Genomic DNA, 16,326 nt, shown 5'->3' with positions numbered 1-16,326 from the left:
CATACGGCTACAGACAGCAAAACTCAGAAGAGCAGCCATTCTCCACCATGAATTATGTAAAAACAAACACCGCTCGCGCCTCACAGATGACAGCTTACAGTTTTGGGTAAAGATGAGGTCACTTTGTACAGCCCCGATTTGCAGACGCTGTGCACACAGGTTCATAAGCAGAAGTCCCTCTGTACCACGGCAGACCCCGACAATGTTTGCACGAACACACTTTGAACCAGTACGTATGGACCACTTTTCACACATGGTTGGTGTACCCTCCCAGCCAGCTGTAGCTTTTCAACTCACAGCCCGACACACACCCAAAAAACAGCCGAGAGAGCACAGACTACGCCGAGAGGTGTGATTGCAGATGCCCCTCAGGTGGTCCACCTCCCCTGCAGCGGCACTGCAGACCACGCACCCCGCCACACATATCAAACACGTAAAATAAATATTTATGCACTTTTGCATTCACTTTTGTTTTTTGTTATTTTACACAGTGTTCTGAATGATGAACAATGGTCTACAGCCAATCTTGTGTATTATTATACAAACTTTGGTTGTAAGATTCAGATAACTATTTAATAAAAGCTAAATATTTATTACAGGGAGTGCAGAATTATTAGGCAAATGAGTATTTTGTCCACATCATCCCCTTCATGCATGTTGTCTTACTCCAAGCTGTATAGGCTCGAAAGCCTACTACCAATTAAGCATATTAGGTGATGTGCATCTCTGTAATGAGAAGGGGTGTGGTCTAATGACATCAACACCCTATATCAGGTGTGCATAATTATTAGGCAACTTCCTTTCCTTTGGCAAAATGGGTCAAAAGAAGGACTTGACAGGCTCAGAAAAGTCAAAAATAGTGAGATATCTTGCAGAGGGATGCAGCAGTCTTAAAATTGCAAAGCTTCTGAAGCGTGATCATCGAACAATCAAGCGTTTCATTCAAAATAGTCAACAGGGTCGCAAGAAGCGTGTGGAAAAACCAAGGCGCAAAATAACTGCCCATGAACTGAGAAAAGTCAAGCGTGCAGCTGCCAAGATGCCACTTGCCACCAGTTTGGCCATATTTCAGAGCTGCAACATCACTGGAGTGCCCAAAAGCACAAGGTGTGCAATACTCAGAGACATGGCCAAGGTAAGAAGGCTGAAAGACGACCACCACTGAACAAGACACACAAGCTGAAACGTCAAGATTGGGCCAGAAATATCTCAAGACTGATTTTCTAAGGTTTTATGGACTGATGAAATGAGAGTGAGTCTTGATGGGCCAGATGGATGGGCCCGTGGCTGGATTGGTAAAGGGCAGAGAGCTCCAGTCCCACTCAGACGCAGCAAGGTGGAGGTGGAGTACTGGTTTGGGCTGGTATCATCAAAGGTGAGCTTGTGGGCCTTTTCGGGTTGAGGATGGCGTCAAGCTCAACTCCCAGTCCTACTGCAAGTTTCTGGAAGACACCTTCTTCAAGCAGTGGTACAGGAAGAAGTCTGCATCCTTCAAGAAAAACATGATTTTCATGCAGGACAATGCTCCATCACACGCGTCCAAGTACTCCACAGCGTGGCTGGCAAGAAAGGGTTTAAAAGAAGAAAAACTAATGACATGGCCTCCTTGTTCACCTGATCTGAACCCCATTGAGAACCTGTGGTCCATCATCAAATGTGAGATTTACAAGGAGGGAAACAGTACACCTCTCTGAACAGTGTCTGGGAGGCTGTGGTTGCTGCTGCACGCAATGTTGATGGTGAACAGATCAAAACACTGACAGAATCCATGGATGGCAGGCTTTTGAGTGTCCTTGCAAAGAAAGGTGGCTATATGGTCGCTGATTTGTTTTGGTTTTGTTTTGAATGTCAGAAATGTATATTTGTGAATGTGGAGATGTTATATTGGTTTCACTGGTAAAATAAATAATTGAAATGGGTATATATTTGTTTTTGTTAAGTTGCCTAATAATTATGCACAGTAATAGTCACCTGCACACACAGATATCCCCTAAAATAGCTAAAACTAACACAAACTAAAACTACTTCCGAAAACATTCAGCTTTGATATTAATGTGTTTTTGGGTTCATTGAGAACATGGTTGTTGTTCAATAATAAAATTATTCCTCAAAAATACAACTTGCCTAATAATTCTGCACTCCCTGTATGAGAGTAAGAAATAAAAGTATATCTTTGTGTCCACCTTTCTCTGTTAATGCCCTACCTGGCCCCCTGGCAAAAGCTTTGCTAGATCCGCCCCTGCACAGTTACCAGCTGTCAGCTAAATAAAAAAAGGAGCTTGGTGTTTATTTCTCTCAGAAACAGTTCATAACTTCCCTTCAACTCATTCATGTCACCTAAAAAAAAGGTAAACCTGTTTCTCCATCACCAGTTCAGCTCTGATGATTCAGTAAGGTCATCTCCTGGTTTCGACCAGCCGCTTCTACAGCTGTGGCTCCAGCAAACATCAGCTGATACTAGAAATTAAAATCAAATGAATTCTAACAACAGCTGATCAAGCTTAAACGTGCTGCTGTTGTTTAGCGCGATAAACAAACAAGAGAGAAAAGCCGATCATTGATCAGTTTCATGACTGAAGTTTGAACAGGCGAGAGAATGACAGGGAGGCTGTCATAAAGTTCAACATCAGTAACTTAGCGCGCACACAGCTGTATAGAAACTCCATCGTGCTAGCTACCACGCAGTACGAGTTATTATAACTGATTGTAAAAAGTCAGCACAACGAAAATAAACTACACCTAAACTCGGTTTATATCTGACCCAAATAGAGTGCAGGTCATAACTTCTTACCTGAAATTCAGTTCACCTCACGCTCCGACCGGCAGCCGCCTGCTTCTCCTGCCTTCGGTTTCCCTGATCCACGATCTACCACCGGTCGATCGGCGGTCACCTCGCCGCCTCGTTCCCCGCATGTTCTTTCTGACACACACCGGTGGATAGCTGCCCTCGGTTGTAGCTCCGCGTCAGCGACTACCAAACAATTCAGTTATTTTTTCCACATCGACCAGCATCTGGACAATCCACCGCCTTTCACTGTTTGTACCGTTACTAAAAAAAAACCCTCATCGGCTCATAAAAACGAAAAATAAGTCCAGCTATGACCCTGAGTCAAAAAGACAGCCAGCTCGGGTTAGCTAGCTACCTGTCTAGCTCTTTGCAGGCACCGAAAACATCAGAGCTAATATGGGATGTCTTGGTAACACGAGCAGATATTTGAAGTTTACATCTGGCCAATCCACCACCTTTCACTGTTTATACCGTTACTAAAATGAATAAATAAATAAATCATCGGTCCATATAAACGAAAAATAAGTCCAGCTAAAACACATACTGTCGGCGAGCGACCGGGTGCTGACACGAGTTTCACCCGCCTCAATATAAGCCAAGCCTGGGTGCTTTTTCACGAAGGGTCGCTAGCGGCGCTAGCTAGCTAGCCGGCTATCAGCAACACATAAGAGAACTGCTGCTAAATAAACTACACCTAAACTCGGTTTATATCTGACCCAAATAGAGTGCAGGTCATAACTTCTTACCTGAAATTCAGTTCACCTCACGCTCCTGCCTTCGCTTTCCCTGATCCACGATTGACCTCCGCGTTAGGAAACACCGGTCGATCGGCGGTCGCGGCATGTCCTTTCTGTCATACACCGGTGGATAGCTGCCCAGTGTTGTAGCTCCGCGTTATAGCACCACCAAACAACTCAGTTATTTTTTCCACATCCAGCTGTAACTCCGATTCTATGCGAGCATTTGCGAGAGACCAGGGAGGTGAAACGACAGAGAGTCCCCTCGCTATCCATTTGCAGCCAAGTGCGGCAGCTAGCTAGATAGCCGGCTAACTGTCAGGCAGGACCGACGTAGTCAGAGCACTGTCGCTAAATATGGGATGTCTTGATAAAACAAGCAGATATTTGAAGTTTACACACCTACATTCTCGCCTGAAAATATCTTAAAAGTTTATTTTGTGACCTAGAAACACTAATAAAAGACATATAAAACGAAGTGGTGGCCGCCATTGTTTAACTCGGCAGAGGTGTGCTATGAATTGTGGGATATGGAGTTTTCCACCAAGCATAGAAGCCATTGTGTTTACCGTAACTATTCAATGGTTCGCGCAACCTTAAAATCTCCAATGGTTCCTGAAAGCAGCGAGGCTGTGCGCGCCATTGATATTGTCATCATTACGGTATCCAAATAAGGGTAGACAGGCTGTACCACTCCCGGCATACCACTAGAGAGAACCAACACACCACAAATGAAGTTTGAAATTTGTTTCAATGGGACCAAAAGATGGCGCCAACACACCACAAATGAAGTCTGTTTATTTGGCGCCAAAAGATGAATTGGCCTAAATTTGCACTAAAATATTAATATTTAAAAAACTATAAAAGTTATGAACACCAAAAGTCATGACATAATAGTCCAGCTCCAGCCGCACAAAATGATCTAACATATGTAACCCTAATGTCAAAACTGTTCGGCAGAGGAGCGCGGGAAAATTTTCACTAAAATATTAATATTTAAAAAACTATAAAATTCATAAAGACCAAAAGTCATAGCACACCATTCCAGATCCGGCCGCACAAAATGAGGTAACATATATGAAGCTTGTCTCAAAACTGCGGGGCGAGATTCGCTGCAAAATTTCAGGCGGAAACTGGAGAATAATAATAATAACTAGAAAGCGAAAATTTCAGAAGAAATTTTATGTGTGCCTATGCCGCTGCTAATCACTGTAGTTTGCCATTCATACAGCTACAGAGAGCAAAACTCAGAAGAGCAGCCATTCTCCACCATGAACTATGGTAAAAACAAACACCGCTCACGCTTCACAGATGACAGCTTACAGTTTTGTGTAAAGATGAAGTTACTTCGTACAGCGCCGATTTGCAGACGCTGTGCACACAGGTTCATGAGCAGAAGTCCCATTGTACCATGGCAGACCCGACAATTTTTGCATGAACACGCTTTGAAGCATTACATTATGGACCACTTTTCACACATGGTTGGTTTACCCACACAGCCGGCTGTGCATTCACTTTTTGTTTTTTGTTATTTTTACACAGTGTTCTGAATGATTAACAATGGTCTACAGCCAATCTTGTGTATTATTATACAAACTGTGGTTGTAAGATGCAGATAACTATTTAATAAAAAGCTAAATATTTTATATGAGAGTAAGAAAGAAAAGTATATCTTTGTGTCCCCCTTTCCCTGTTAATGCCCTACCTGGCCCCCTGGCAAAAGCTTTGCTAGATCCGCCCCTGCACAGTTACCAGCTGTCAGCTACACAAAAACAGGAGCTTGGTGTATATTTGTCTGTCAGAAACAGTTCATAACTTCCCTTCAACTCATTCATGTCACCTAAAGGGTAAACCTGTTTCTCCATCACCAGTTCAGCTCTGATGATTCAGTAAGGACATCTCCTGGTTTGGACCAGCCGCTTCTACAGCTGTGCCCCAGCAAACATCAGCTGATACTAAGATAAGATAAGATAACCTTTATTAGTCCCACATGTGGGAAATTTGTTTTGTCACAGCAGGAAGTGGACAGTGCAAAAGTTATGAAGCAAAAATTAGAATAAAATAAAATAAGAATAAATACAGTACACAACTGTACAGAATAGAATAAAATAAAATACTATATACAGTAGAATAAAATAGAATAAAATATACAATAAGATAAAAATAGAATACAAATGCTATATACAACTGAGTAAAAAATACAACGATGCCAGGAAGATTATTGCACTTAGTGTTATTGCACATGTGTGTGTTTGATCAGTTAAAGTCTTTGTTGTGGAGTCTGACAGCAGTGGGGAGGAAAGACCTGCGAAATCTCTCCATCCCACACCGTGGGTGCCGCAGTCTCCCACTGAAGGAGCTGCTAGAAATTAAAATCAAATGAATTCTAACAACAGCTGATCAAGCTTAAACGTGCTGCTGTTCTTTAGCGCGATAAACAAGAGCGAAAAGCCGATCGTTGATCAGTTTCATGAGTGAAGTTGCAACTGGCGAGAGAATGACAGGGGAGGCTTCGTAACGACAGAATAAATCGTAATGTTTTCTCTGAATGTGGGACGATTCCGTTTGTACGGCAACTCTGACGAACCAACCCTTATGAATATAATAAAGTTCAACATCAGTAACTTACCGCGCACACAGCTGTCGTGCTAGCTAGCATGCAGTACGATTGTAAAAGGTCAGCACAACGAAAATAAACTACACCTAAACTCTGTTTATATCTGACCCAAATAGAGTGCAGTTCATAACTTCTTACCTGAAATTCAGTTCACCCCTCAGCTCCTGCCTTCGCTTTCCCTGATCCACGATTGACCTCCAGGTTAGCAACCACCTTCGCTTTCCCTGATCCACGATTGACCTCCAGGTTAGCAACCACCGGTCGATCGGCGGTGGCCTGCCCCACCTCCTATGTGTGGTTCGCGGCATGTCCTTTCTGTCACACACCGGTGGATAGCTGCCCTCTGTTGTAGCTCCGGCTAGCTCCACCACCAAACAACTCAGTTATTTTTTCCACATCGACCACCATCATCGGCCCATATAAGCGAAAAATGAGTCCAGCTAAAACACAGACTTGGCGAGCGATCGGGTGTTGCAACAAATTTTAGCCGCGTCACTATAAGCCCAGCCTGGGTGCTTTGAGGGTCGCTAGCAGCGCTAGCTAGCTATGCTAGCGGCGCTATGCTAGCGGCGCTATGCTAGCCGGCTGGCTATCAGCAACACATAAGACAACTCTTGCTAATATGGGATGTCTTGATAAAACGAGCAGATATTTGAAGTTTACACACCTATATTCTCGCCTGAAAATGTCTTAAAAGTTTAGTTTGTGACCTAGAAACACGAATAAAAGACATAGAAAACGAAGTGGTGGCCGCCATTGTTTGACTCGGTAGAGGCCTCTGTAGAGGCGTGCTATGAATTGTGGGATATGGAGTTTTGGGCCAAGGATAGATCTTTTCGCCTGTACTACTCCGGGTATACCACTAGAGAGAGCCAAGACACCACAAATGAAGTCTGTTTCTATGGCGCCAAAAGTAGAATCTTTCTAAATTTGCACTAAAATATTAATATTTAAAAAACTATAAAAGTCATGAACACCAAAAGTCGTACCATAGTAGTCCAGCTCCAGCCGCACAAAATGATCTAACATATGTAACCCTATTGTCAAAACTGTTTGGCAGAGGAGCGCGGGAAAATTTTCACTAAAATATTAATATTTCAAAAACTATAATAGTCATAAACACCAAAAGTCATAGCACACCATTCCAGATCCAGCCGCACAAAATGAGGTAACATATATGAAGCTTGTCTGAAAACTGCGGGGCGAGATTCGCTGCAAAATTTCAGGCGGAAACTGAAGAATAATAATAATAAATCCGAGGAATAGTAATATGTGTGCCTCTTGGCATAGGCACACATAATAATAATAATAATAATAATAATAATAAATCCGACGAATAGTAATATGTGTGCCTCTTGTCATAGGCACACATAATAATAAATCCGAGGAATAGTAATATGTGTGCCTCTTGGCATAGGCACACATAAAAAGGTACGTTCTAAATGAAACGTCACTAATCACGTGACTCTGGCCAAACGAATCAAGTCTCGACACAGTGCTTCTGAAGCAGTTGATCTTTCTGACACACGCACCGGAGCGTCAGCTTCAAGTGGACCATCACTACCTCTCACGTCTAAAGGTAAGTGCCAAGGTAACTTTGAACTGAGTTCAGTCAATCTCGAGTTTTTCGAAGTTTTCTGACTGAAGTTTTCTGTTGCTCTCTGTGAGAGAAGACCGTTAAAGGCGAGGCTCTCCAGAGTGTAGCAAAACAGGAAACAGCAGCTGTGTGTGTGTAAGTGTGCAAACGAATAGATTAGAAGTGCAAGTGAGCCACGAGTATAGAAAGGTCAAGTTTCGTGAGTTGTTTTTCTCACCACTGATCACGCGCTCAACACTCTACACATACTTGCATCACACGCGCGCTCTCAAGCATCAATATGTACAATTCTGGGCGTCACGTGAGTTGCAGGTGTTACCATATAACGGAAATCTCCATTGTTCTGTAGCAGTGGTTCTCAAACGTTTCACAATGAGTTTCACCCTTACGAGCGACATCAAAGCGCAGTAGTAGTAGTGTATATATATATATATATATATTGGTGTGTCGGCCCACTGTGCATTTGATTCTAATAACAGGCCTCTGTCTCTCCTGTTATACTGCTACATTTTGTATCAGTGCTCAAACCTTTTGTGTTTGTTTCCAATAAGTTTCCCACCTCGGGAAGCAAAAATGTGTTCTTTTACTTGTCAGGTGAACATATGAGACACTTTGACTCTTCAGTGCAGTGTGGAGCCTAACAAAGATCTGTTTTGTGTCCCAGCTGATCAGCAAGAGGAGAAGAGTCTGACGGAGCAGCAGAGGAACATTTTCAGCTACTTGGACTCAGCTCAGTCACTACAGAGAAAACAATGAGCTCAACACAGAAGGTGACAGACAGAGCAGGGCGATATGACCAAAAATATTTATCACGATATACATTTGAAAATTCGCGATAACAATATAACTGACGATATAATTGACGCAATATAATTGACGAGACAAAATACTTTTACAACTCCACAACTTTATTAGTGCAAAAAATCCCATCAATGTATTTTCACTTAAACAAACAGCTGTTTTTTATGTGTATTGAAGTTATATGAAAATTTAACAGTGCAAATGCAAATTCCTTGCTGACAGTTTAACCAAAAGGCATTTCCAGTGGAAATTGGCCGACATTTGCTCCGAGGAATTTGCATTTGCACTGTTAATATTTTTGGTCATATCGCCCTGCTCTACTTTCATGTGTTACTGTTTAGGCTTAAATTGGTTTGATGTTTGGTGCCTTTTTCTTAATGTAAAAAAACCCCTCAGGTTACAATCAGACATTTTTCTTCACTGAACCTGTTGGGTCTAAACTCAGACCCCGCTGTCTCCAGGACTTATTCCCATGAAAGAAAACAAGGCAACAGCGATCGATCGATTTACTTGCAAGGGAGGCCTCGTCGGTATCTCAGAAACGCACTTCGAATCTCATTAGCCCCCCCCCCCAGAACCTCGAGAGGCTGGGAAGGGGGACAAATAAATTCCTTTCACCACAGAGTTAAAACAATGTAGAGATGGTAGCATAAAAATGACAACATTTAACAATTCACTTTAACAGAACCAAGCAGGTCATTTTACCAGCTCAGCTCTAATTCATATGACAGATAACATATGGTATAAACATCTAGATGATGGGAAAGTGGTATTCTTGGACTTTAGTGCTGCATTTGATTTGATAAATTTTGATCTTTTGATTGATAAACTAAAATGTTATTGATTTTCACCAGCTGCTCTGTGCTGGATTAAAAGTTATTTGTCTGGAAGACGGCAAAAGGTTTATTATAATGTTTATTTCTCCGAGGGCTGCGACATGAACTGTGGTCTACCCCAAGGCAGCTGCCTCACTTCTCTATTCAGTTTTCACAAACGATCTGCAATATGTCTTGGCTTAATCTTGGGTATGCCAATGATTCCACCATGTTTTATTCAGCCAGTGACAACTCTGAATTGACCAGCATGTCACAACAAAATTTGCTGAATGTGTTTGACTGGATAAGTAAAAACAACATGATTTTAAACGTATCTAAATCCAAATCTATGTTAATTAGAAGCAGATTAGTCAACAGCTCACAACTGAGTCTTTCCATAGCCAGTGTTAGAACACGTCACCCAGATTAAACTACTCGGCGTTACCATAAATCACCACCTTTCATGGTCTCAGCACATCGACTGTTTTTAAGAACATGGGACAAGGCATAGCTATGGCTATGAAATGCTCTTTCTGTATCACTTCTTCAATTATGAAAGATGTCATTAATGCACTAGTAATGTCTCATCTGGAGTATTGTTCAATCATTTGGTCAGCAGCTAATAAGACAGATCTTAACAGACTTCAGTTAGTCCAGAATAAGGCGTCCAGATTAGATGTTCATACTATACTAATTAAAAATGGACCGATCCTCACCTCACAAAACGCGCTACTTGGCGTAACCCAGCTTTGCTTATCAGAGAAGTATGTGTCACTCGATAGAGCGGCTGTTGTCTGCGAGACCTGTCGGCAAACTGGTGGAGCATTTGGAGCCTCGCTACATGCTTCCAAACCGCAGCATTTTTTATCTTAATCTCTTCCATACTGAGGCGAAAAGGAAGCGATTTGTCCCGTACTTCAGCTAGAATGGAGGAAAAAAAGACTGGAGTTAGTCTGTGTCCTTAAGTTGCAGCTGCCTCTTCTTCTCTCATGTTTTCTAAGTAGCTGACAGCTGGTAACTGTGCAGGGGCGGCTCTAGCAAAGCTTTGCCAGGGGGCGGGTAGGGCATTAACAAGAAAAGGGAGGCACAAAAAATACCTTTCTTTGTTATTTCATTTAAAGGACTAACTTTTAATAAATAATTATCTTAATCTTACAACCAAAGTGGTCATCTGATTAAATGTATAGAAATCCATTACTGTATATGGTAACTATTAAGTCTAATTTACACCCTGGTAAGCTATAGTCCTTTTTCCTTTGGGAAGGTACCATCTGTGCAGTCTGCAATTCTGTTGAAGAAAGATGTTGAATCTATTTAATTATTGTAGAAACATAATTGATTATTTCTGTGCATTTGATTTACACGTGCATTAAATTAAAGTTGATTACGTCGATTAAGCATCATGAGGTGGAGGGCGGGGGTGGTTCTGGGAGATCTTTGCTGGGAGTTGGCAACTCTATTAGTTAGGTTGTTTAATATTTCTGATAAGTACTCTTTAAAATACCAGAATAGGAAGGATGGTGCAGGTTTAAGTTTATTAGATTGATGTGTGTTGCTGAACTATAAAATATTTGAATAGAATAGAATTCAACTTTATAGTCATTGCACATGTCACAGGTACAGGGCAACGACATGCAGTTTGCTTCCATCCAGAAGTGCTTTAGCTATGATATCGATATATTACAATATATATTAGCAATAATATAGATATGTAGGTATATTACAGAAATGGGTCTATTATGGTATGTTATAATGTACACGGTATAAAGTATGTTATGAATATGCTATAACTATAAGTATGTACAGGCTGTAGTGAGTACAAGCTATGAACAGGATATAAATATGAAAAACTATACAGAATATGAAATAAAAAAAACTATACAGAAATATGAGATATAAAGCTATACAGAAATGGGAAATATGTAAGTTATAAACAGTTGTAGAATTAAAAATTATCGTATTATACAGAATGATTATTTACACAGAATTATACAGTGGTGCAGTTAAGATAAGTGAGATATGTGGATAATTTCTACAGAGGCTATATAAAGTGCTAGTGGTTGTGAGTGGTGGTTCAGTCCATGTTATTATTGTGTGTTTGAGGGTACAGTTGTCCATTGTGTGTGTGTGTGTAGGTGGTTGTGGGTGTGTGTATGTTCAGTCCATGAGTTTAACGTGGGTCAGATGTCAGGAGGCAGAGTTCAGGAGTCTGACAGCTGTGGGGAAGAAGCTGTTCCGGTACCTGGTGGTCTTAGTCCAGAGGCTCCTGTAGCGCCTCCCAGAGGGCAGGAGGGTGAAGAGTCCATGTGATGGGTGACTGGGGTCTTTGATGATTTTCCCAGCCCTTTTCAGACACCGCTTCCTGTAGATGTCCTTTATGGCAGGAAGTGGTGCTCCGGCGATGATTGGAATCTGTATTGGACATTAAAAAGTGGCATCGTGCCATCTCTAATACTAATATCGATAAAATGCATTATCAACTTTCTTGGCTTCCTGTACAGGCTCAAATATTCTATGGCTTACTTGTAGTTATAAAGAACGCAATTCTGTTAAACACACCACATTTATTTCTGCTCAGCTGCAGTATCCAGATGAAATACATAATGATATTACACGATTTTCAACAAACTGCAATTTAGTAAATGCTCGAGTTATAAGTAACTTTTTGTAAAACTGTTATATTTAGAGCAACTTTCAAGTGGAATAAATTGCCTTATAAAATTAGAGAATTAGCAACTATTCAAAACTTCAATGAACATTTAAAAGCCGATTTACAGAACTTTTAGTTGTTGTAAATATTGTAAGAGATGTTTTTGATATTTGTGTAATGTGTCTCAATGTTATTGATAATATTATTGTTGTTATTATTGGTTTTTTTTAATTGTTTATATTTTAATTGTGAAACCTCACTGTGGATGTAAGAGCCAAATTATGTGGATATCTTGAATCCACCTCATTGTGTAATATTTTATGTGATTGTATTTGACGGAAGACGAGCAACATCTGTTGTGGAAGCTAATGGGGTTCCTTTTGAATAAACAAATAAACAAACATAGGATTTATTATCACTGAATAATTATGTATAAATCTATAAAAAATTATAGAAATATGTAATAAAAACAACAACTGTGTGTGTGTGTGTGTGTGTGTGTGTGTGTGTACAATCAGGAGGGATGGGCATGATTTTAGTGTTTGAACAGTCATGAATTATTTTTAGCACCAGGTTGGATGTAATGTGTTAGAACTACCAGCAGGTGGGGATAAGAGACCTTTAAGGTGTTTGGTGCCACACTCCACCTTCAGGTTTAAAACTAGTGTTAATGGAGGGAGTTTGAAGGTTCAGTTTGTTCCACGACTGCATTTCACTCACTGCCTCTGTTTGTATCTCTGTCACTGCAGGACCAACATGGAGCGAGAAGTCAGCGCTCTCAGGAGGCTGACAAACCTCACAGAAGAAAGGGAGAGAAAACATACACCTGTGACGAGTGTGGGAAGGACTTTAGGCACAATGGAAGCTTAAAAAAACACCAGCTCATCCACAGTGGAGTTAAAGCGCATACTTGTGATAAGTGTGGGAAGAAATTTGCTTTGAAGGCTAATCTAAAACTTCATCAGGTCATCCACACTGGAGAGAGACCGTTCAGCTGTGACTTGTGTGGAAAGTCTTTTTCCTGGAAGGGTTCCCTAAAAGAACACCAACTCATCCACAGTGGAGTTAAACTGTACAGCTGTGATCAGTGTGGCAGAGCTTTTACTCAAAGTAGTCAACTACAGAGTCATCTACTTACCCACTCTGGAATTAAGGCATACAGCTGTGACATTTGTGGGAAGGATTTTGCTCTGAAGGCTTCACTAGAACGTCATCAGTTCATCCACACTGGAGAGAGACCATTCAGCTGTGACATCTGTGGAAAAACTTTTAGCCAGAGAGGGTACCGAAATACACACCTACGCATTCACACCGGAGATGATGTGTACTGCTGTGAACAGTGTGGCAAATACTTTGCTAGAGACGCACACTTACAACGACACATGTTTACCCACACTGAGGAGAGACCTTATAAATGTGACTTGTGTGAGAAGACTTTTAAATCTCCACATTCCCTGAGACAACACCAACAGATCCACACCAGAAAGAGACTCTACAAGTACAGTTACTGTGAGGTATGTATTTATATTTTTATCTTGTCATTTTAGCCTGACTGTTTGGAACAGCTCTGCTCATTAAACTGTGTTAGCATGTTAGCAATTCTACTGCATGGAAAAGCAGCTCTGAGTGATTATTCAGATTTTCATGTCAGTTATGATTTTAGTATTACTGTAGTATTATGGTGGTAGTATTGTAGTTATTGCAGCCCAGTAAACTGAGTGTGTTAACTGAAACAGTAAAATGTAATTGGACGTCTGCAGAGATGCTCTTTATTTCAGGCGACGTTCAGGATAAAAGTGTTGAAGGACTGACTTACACTGTCTTTGTGTCTTTGTTTAGAAGCAGAGCGACACAGATGGATCCAGTTATCAACCCTGTCATCACTGTGGTGGTGGGAAAGACTTTCATTGTGACCTCTGTGGAAAAACTTTCAGTCGGCAAGACAGCCTAAAAATACATCAACGTAGACACACTGGAGACAAACTGAAATACTGCAAAGAATGTGGGAGAAGCTTCACCACATCATGTGACTTAAAACGACATGAACTGATTCACAGTGGGGTTAAAAAGCACCTCTGTGATCAGTGTGGGTCATCCTTCACCACTGCAGGTCAGGTTAAAAAACACAAACGAGTCCACACAGGAGAGAAACCATACAAGTGCAGACACTGTGACAAAAGCTTCTCACATTCAACTACTTGTAACAGGCATGAACGTGCACACATGGAAGGAAACTACAGCTGTGACCAGTGTGACAAGAGCTTCAGGAATCTCAGTTCATACTCCGAACACAAACGATCCCACGTTACTAATAAACTGTTTCACTGTTACCAATGTGCCAAAACATTCACCTCATTGTCTGCTCTGTGCAAACATCAGCGTGATCACTCAGGACTTTAATCACTCCCATCACTGGATCACAGTGAATCTGAAGAGACAGAAAGATCCTCTGGTTTCAGTGTCAGACTCAAAAAGCTTGAGATCAGGCTCCACAGAGTTCAGATAGAATCATTTAAACTTGTGTTGAACTGAACTGGTTGCTGGGCTGAACTTCTACATAATACAAATTTACATGGGATCTTATTTTCTGTCGTTTTACTGAGTCAGTTTTGTCCTTTTTTCTCTGTCCTGGTTTTGCTCGTCTGTAAATAATTGAAACTCAGTCAAATAGTTCATTGTTCTCCAGCGAAATGTTTTAGAAACTCATGTTTAACCTTTAAAACTCTGACATGTTTTAGCACACAAGGCTTCATCAGGGAGTTCACTCATGATTGGACCATGAGAATAAAGGTTTTTAGTTCTTTCAAAGAGAGTCTTGGGGATGTTTGATGTTTTTGTTTTTTCTGAAACCACCTGAAAGAAAAACTATTTTTCTTGCTTTATGTAGTGTGGAAGTTTTTAATGTTTCTTTCATCTGTGATGTTCTTGAATGTGTTGACATGAAGATGGTACAAATAAACTGTCCTTTCAGCTTTAGCTCCTAATTTATTCATTATTTATGGATGTAGCACAGCAGCAGTTTCTTGATTAACACATGGAGGGCTCGGGATCTGATGGTAAATAATGTTTTGTGTCCTTGTACACATCATACAGCTCAGCTGTTCCACAGATGTCAGGTTTACACAGTGGGATGGTTTGTAAGAACGCAGCTCTCCTGTGGATAAATCCTTACTCTTAGCCTCAGGACCTCACACAGTCCCAGCAGGTTCGGTCTGAAGATTTATCCCTTTTTCATTTCTATATGTTTCTTCTTGCATCTAAACAAAGATGATTATGATGATGATGAGTCATTTATGAAAAAAGAAGCAAAAAACAATATTGTTGTATGAGGATTTTTATGGCAGATTTTGTGCATCAACATTTTTGTACATGAAAATGTTGAAAGGATGCAAAGGAGGAGGAGGGCACAAGAGCTCAGCACGTGATACTGACTGGAAGCAACACAGCTGCTGTTGACAAAGCAGCAGAGTCAGATATGAATGTGTATTGAATTCATCGTGTAAATATACCAGATTTATCCACATACGCTAGTTTTCACCCTTTTTTTACTTTCAGTAAGTTTACTTTTAGTTTATTTTTACTTTCTTAAGACGCAGGAGAATCTGATTCATCATGATTGAGCATTTCATTAAAGTAATGTTTAAAAGACATTTCTCGTTTGTTCTTTCAGCTGCAGCCTCGCTGGTGTTTAACTGTCTGACAGTAAAGAAGATAAAAGATACGTGCAAACACAAACACATGAAAAGTATTTGCAGAAAAGCTTAAAGCTCTTGTTTGTCTGTTTTTTTGTTCCAGTCATCGCCAACATGGCGAAGATGTGAAGCTGCCTTTCTGCTACAGTATCTCCTTACATACATTTGCTCATATCGTGGGACTTCTTATAGAGTGTCTTTCTTTGACCATGTCTCACTGTGTTTTATTCTTCACGTTGCATTTGAGTCTTGCATGACTCTATTTTAATTCATATTAAAATGGATGGATGGCTAGACGGACCCCCTGAATTTATCATCTGAAATCTTTTTGTTCCTTTATTCCACTGCTTTCAGGCATTTCTGTGCATCCAAATTTATATATAGATATCGAAACACTTATATCTTTACAATTTGTTAATATCTTCATAATCTCCAATAATGTTACACCCCAGTGCTTTCATTTGAACCCCAAGTGTCATTTCCTTTGAAAAAGCACAGAGTATAATGCATCTATTTTGCAAAAATAAATAATACAATAAATGTTAAAAGACTTTCAAAAGGTACCCTGTTTTTCCCTTCGTCGTATCGTACAAATAGAGATAATATAATTATCCAAGGAACAATTGTCA

General features: G+C 40.6%; 1 long non-coding RNA gene across 1 annotated transcript; it reads left to right on the top strand.

Annotated features, from left to right (window-relative positions):
• Positions 1-12,786: 12,786 nt before the first annotated feature.
• Positions 12,787-14,339, top strand: LOC112845559 (uncharacterized). The gene is made up of 2 exons (XR_003218401.1): positions 12,787-13,519; positions 13,845-14,339. It is a non-coding gene; the product is annotated as an uncharacterized LOC112845559 (long non-coding RNA).
• Positions 14,340-16,326: the final 1,987 nt, after the last annotated feature.

Source organism: Oreochromis niloticus, unplaced genomic scaffold, assembly GCF_001858045.2.
Source record: "Oreochromis niloticus isolate F11D_XX unplaced genomic scaffold, O_niloticus_UMD_NMBU tig00007879_pilon, whole genome shotgun sequence".
Taxonomy (NCBI): domain Eukaryota; kingdom Metazoa; phylum Chordata; class Actinopteri; order Cichliformes; family Cichlidae; genus Oreochromis; species Oreochromis niloticus.
Note: the sequence above shows the minus strand (reverse complement) of the source record. Positions and strands in the feature narration are given on the sequence as shown.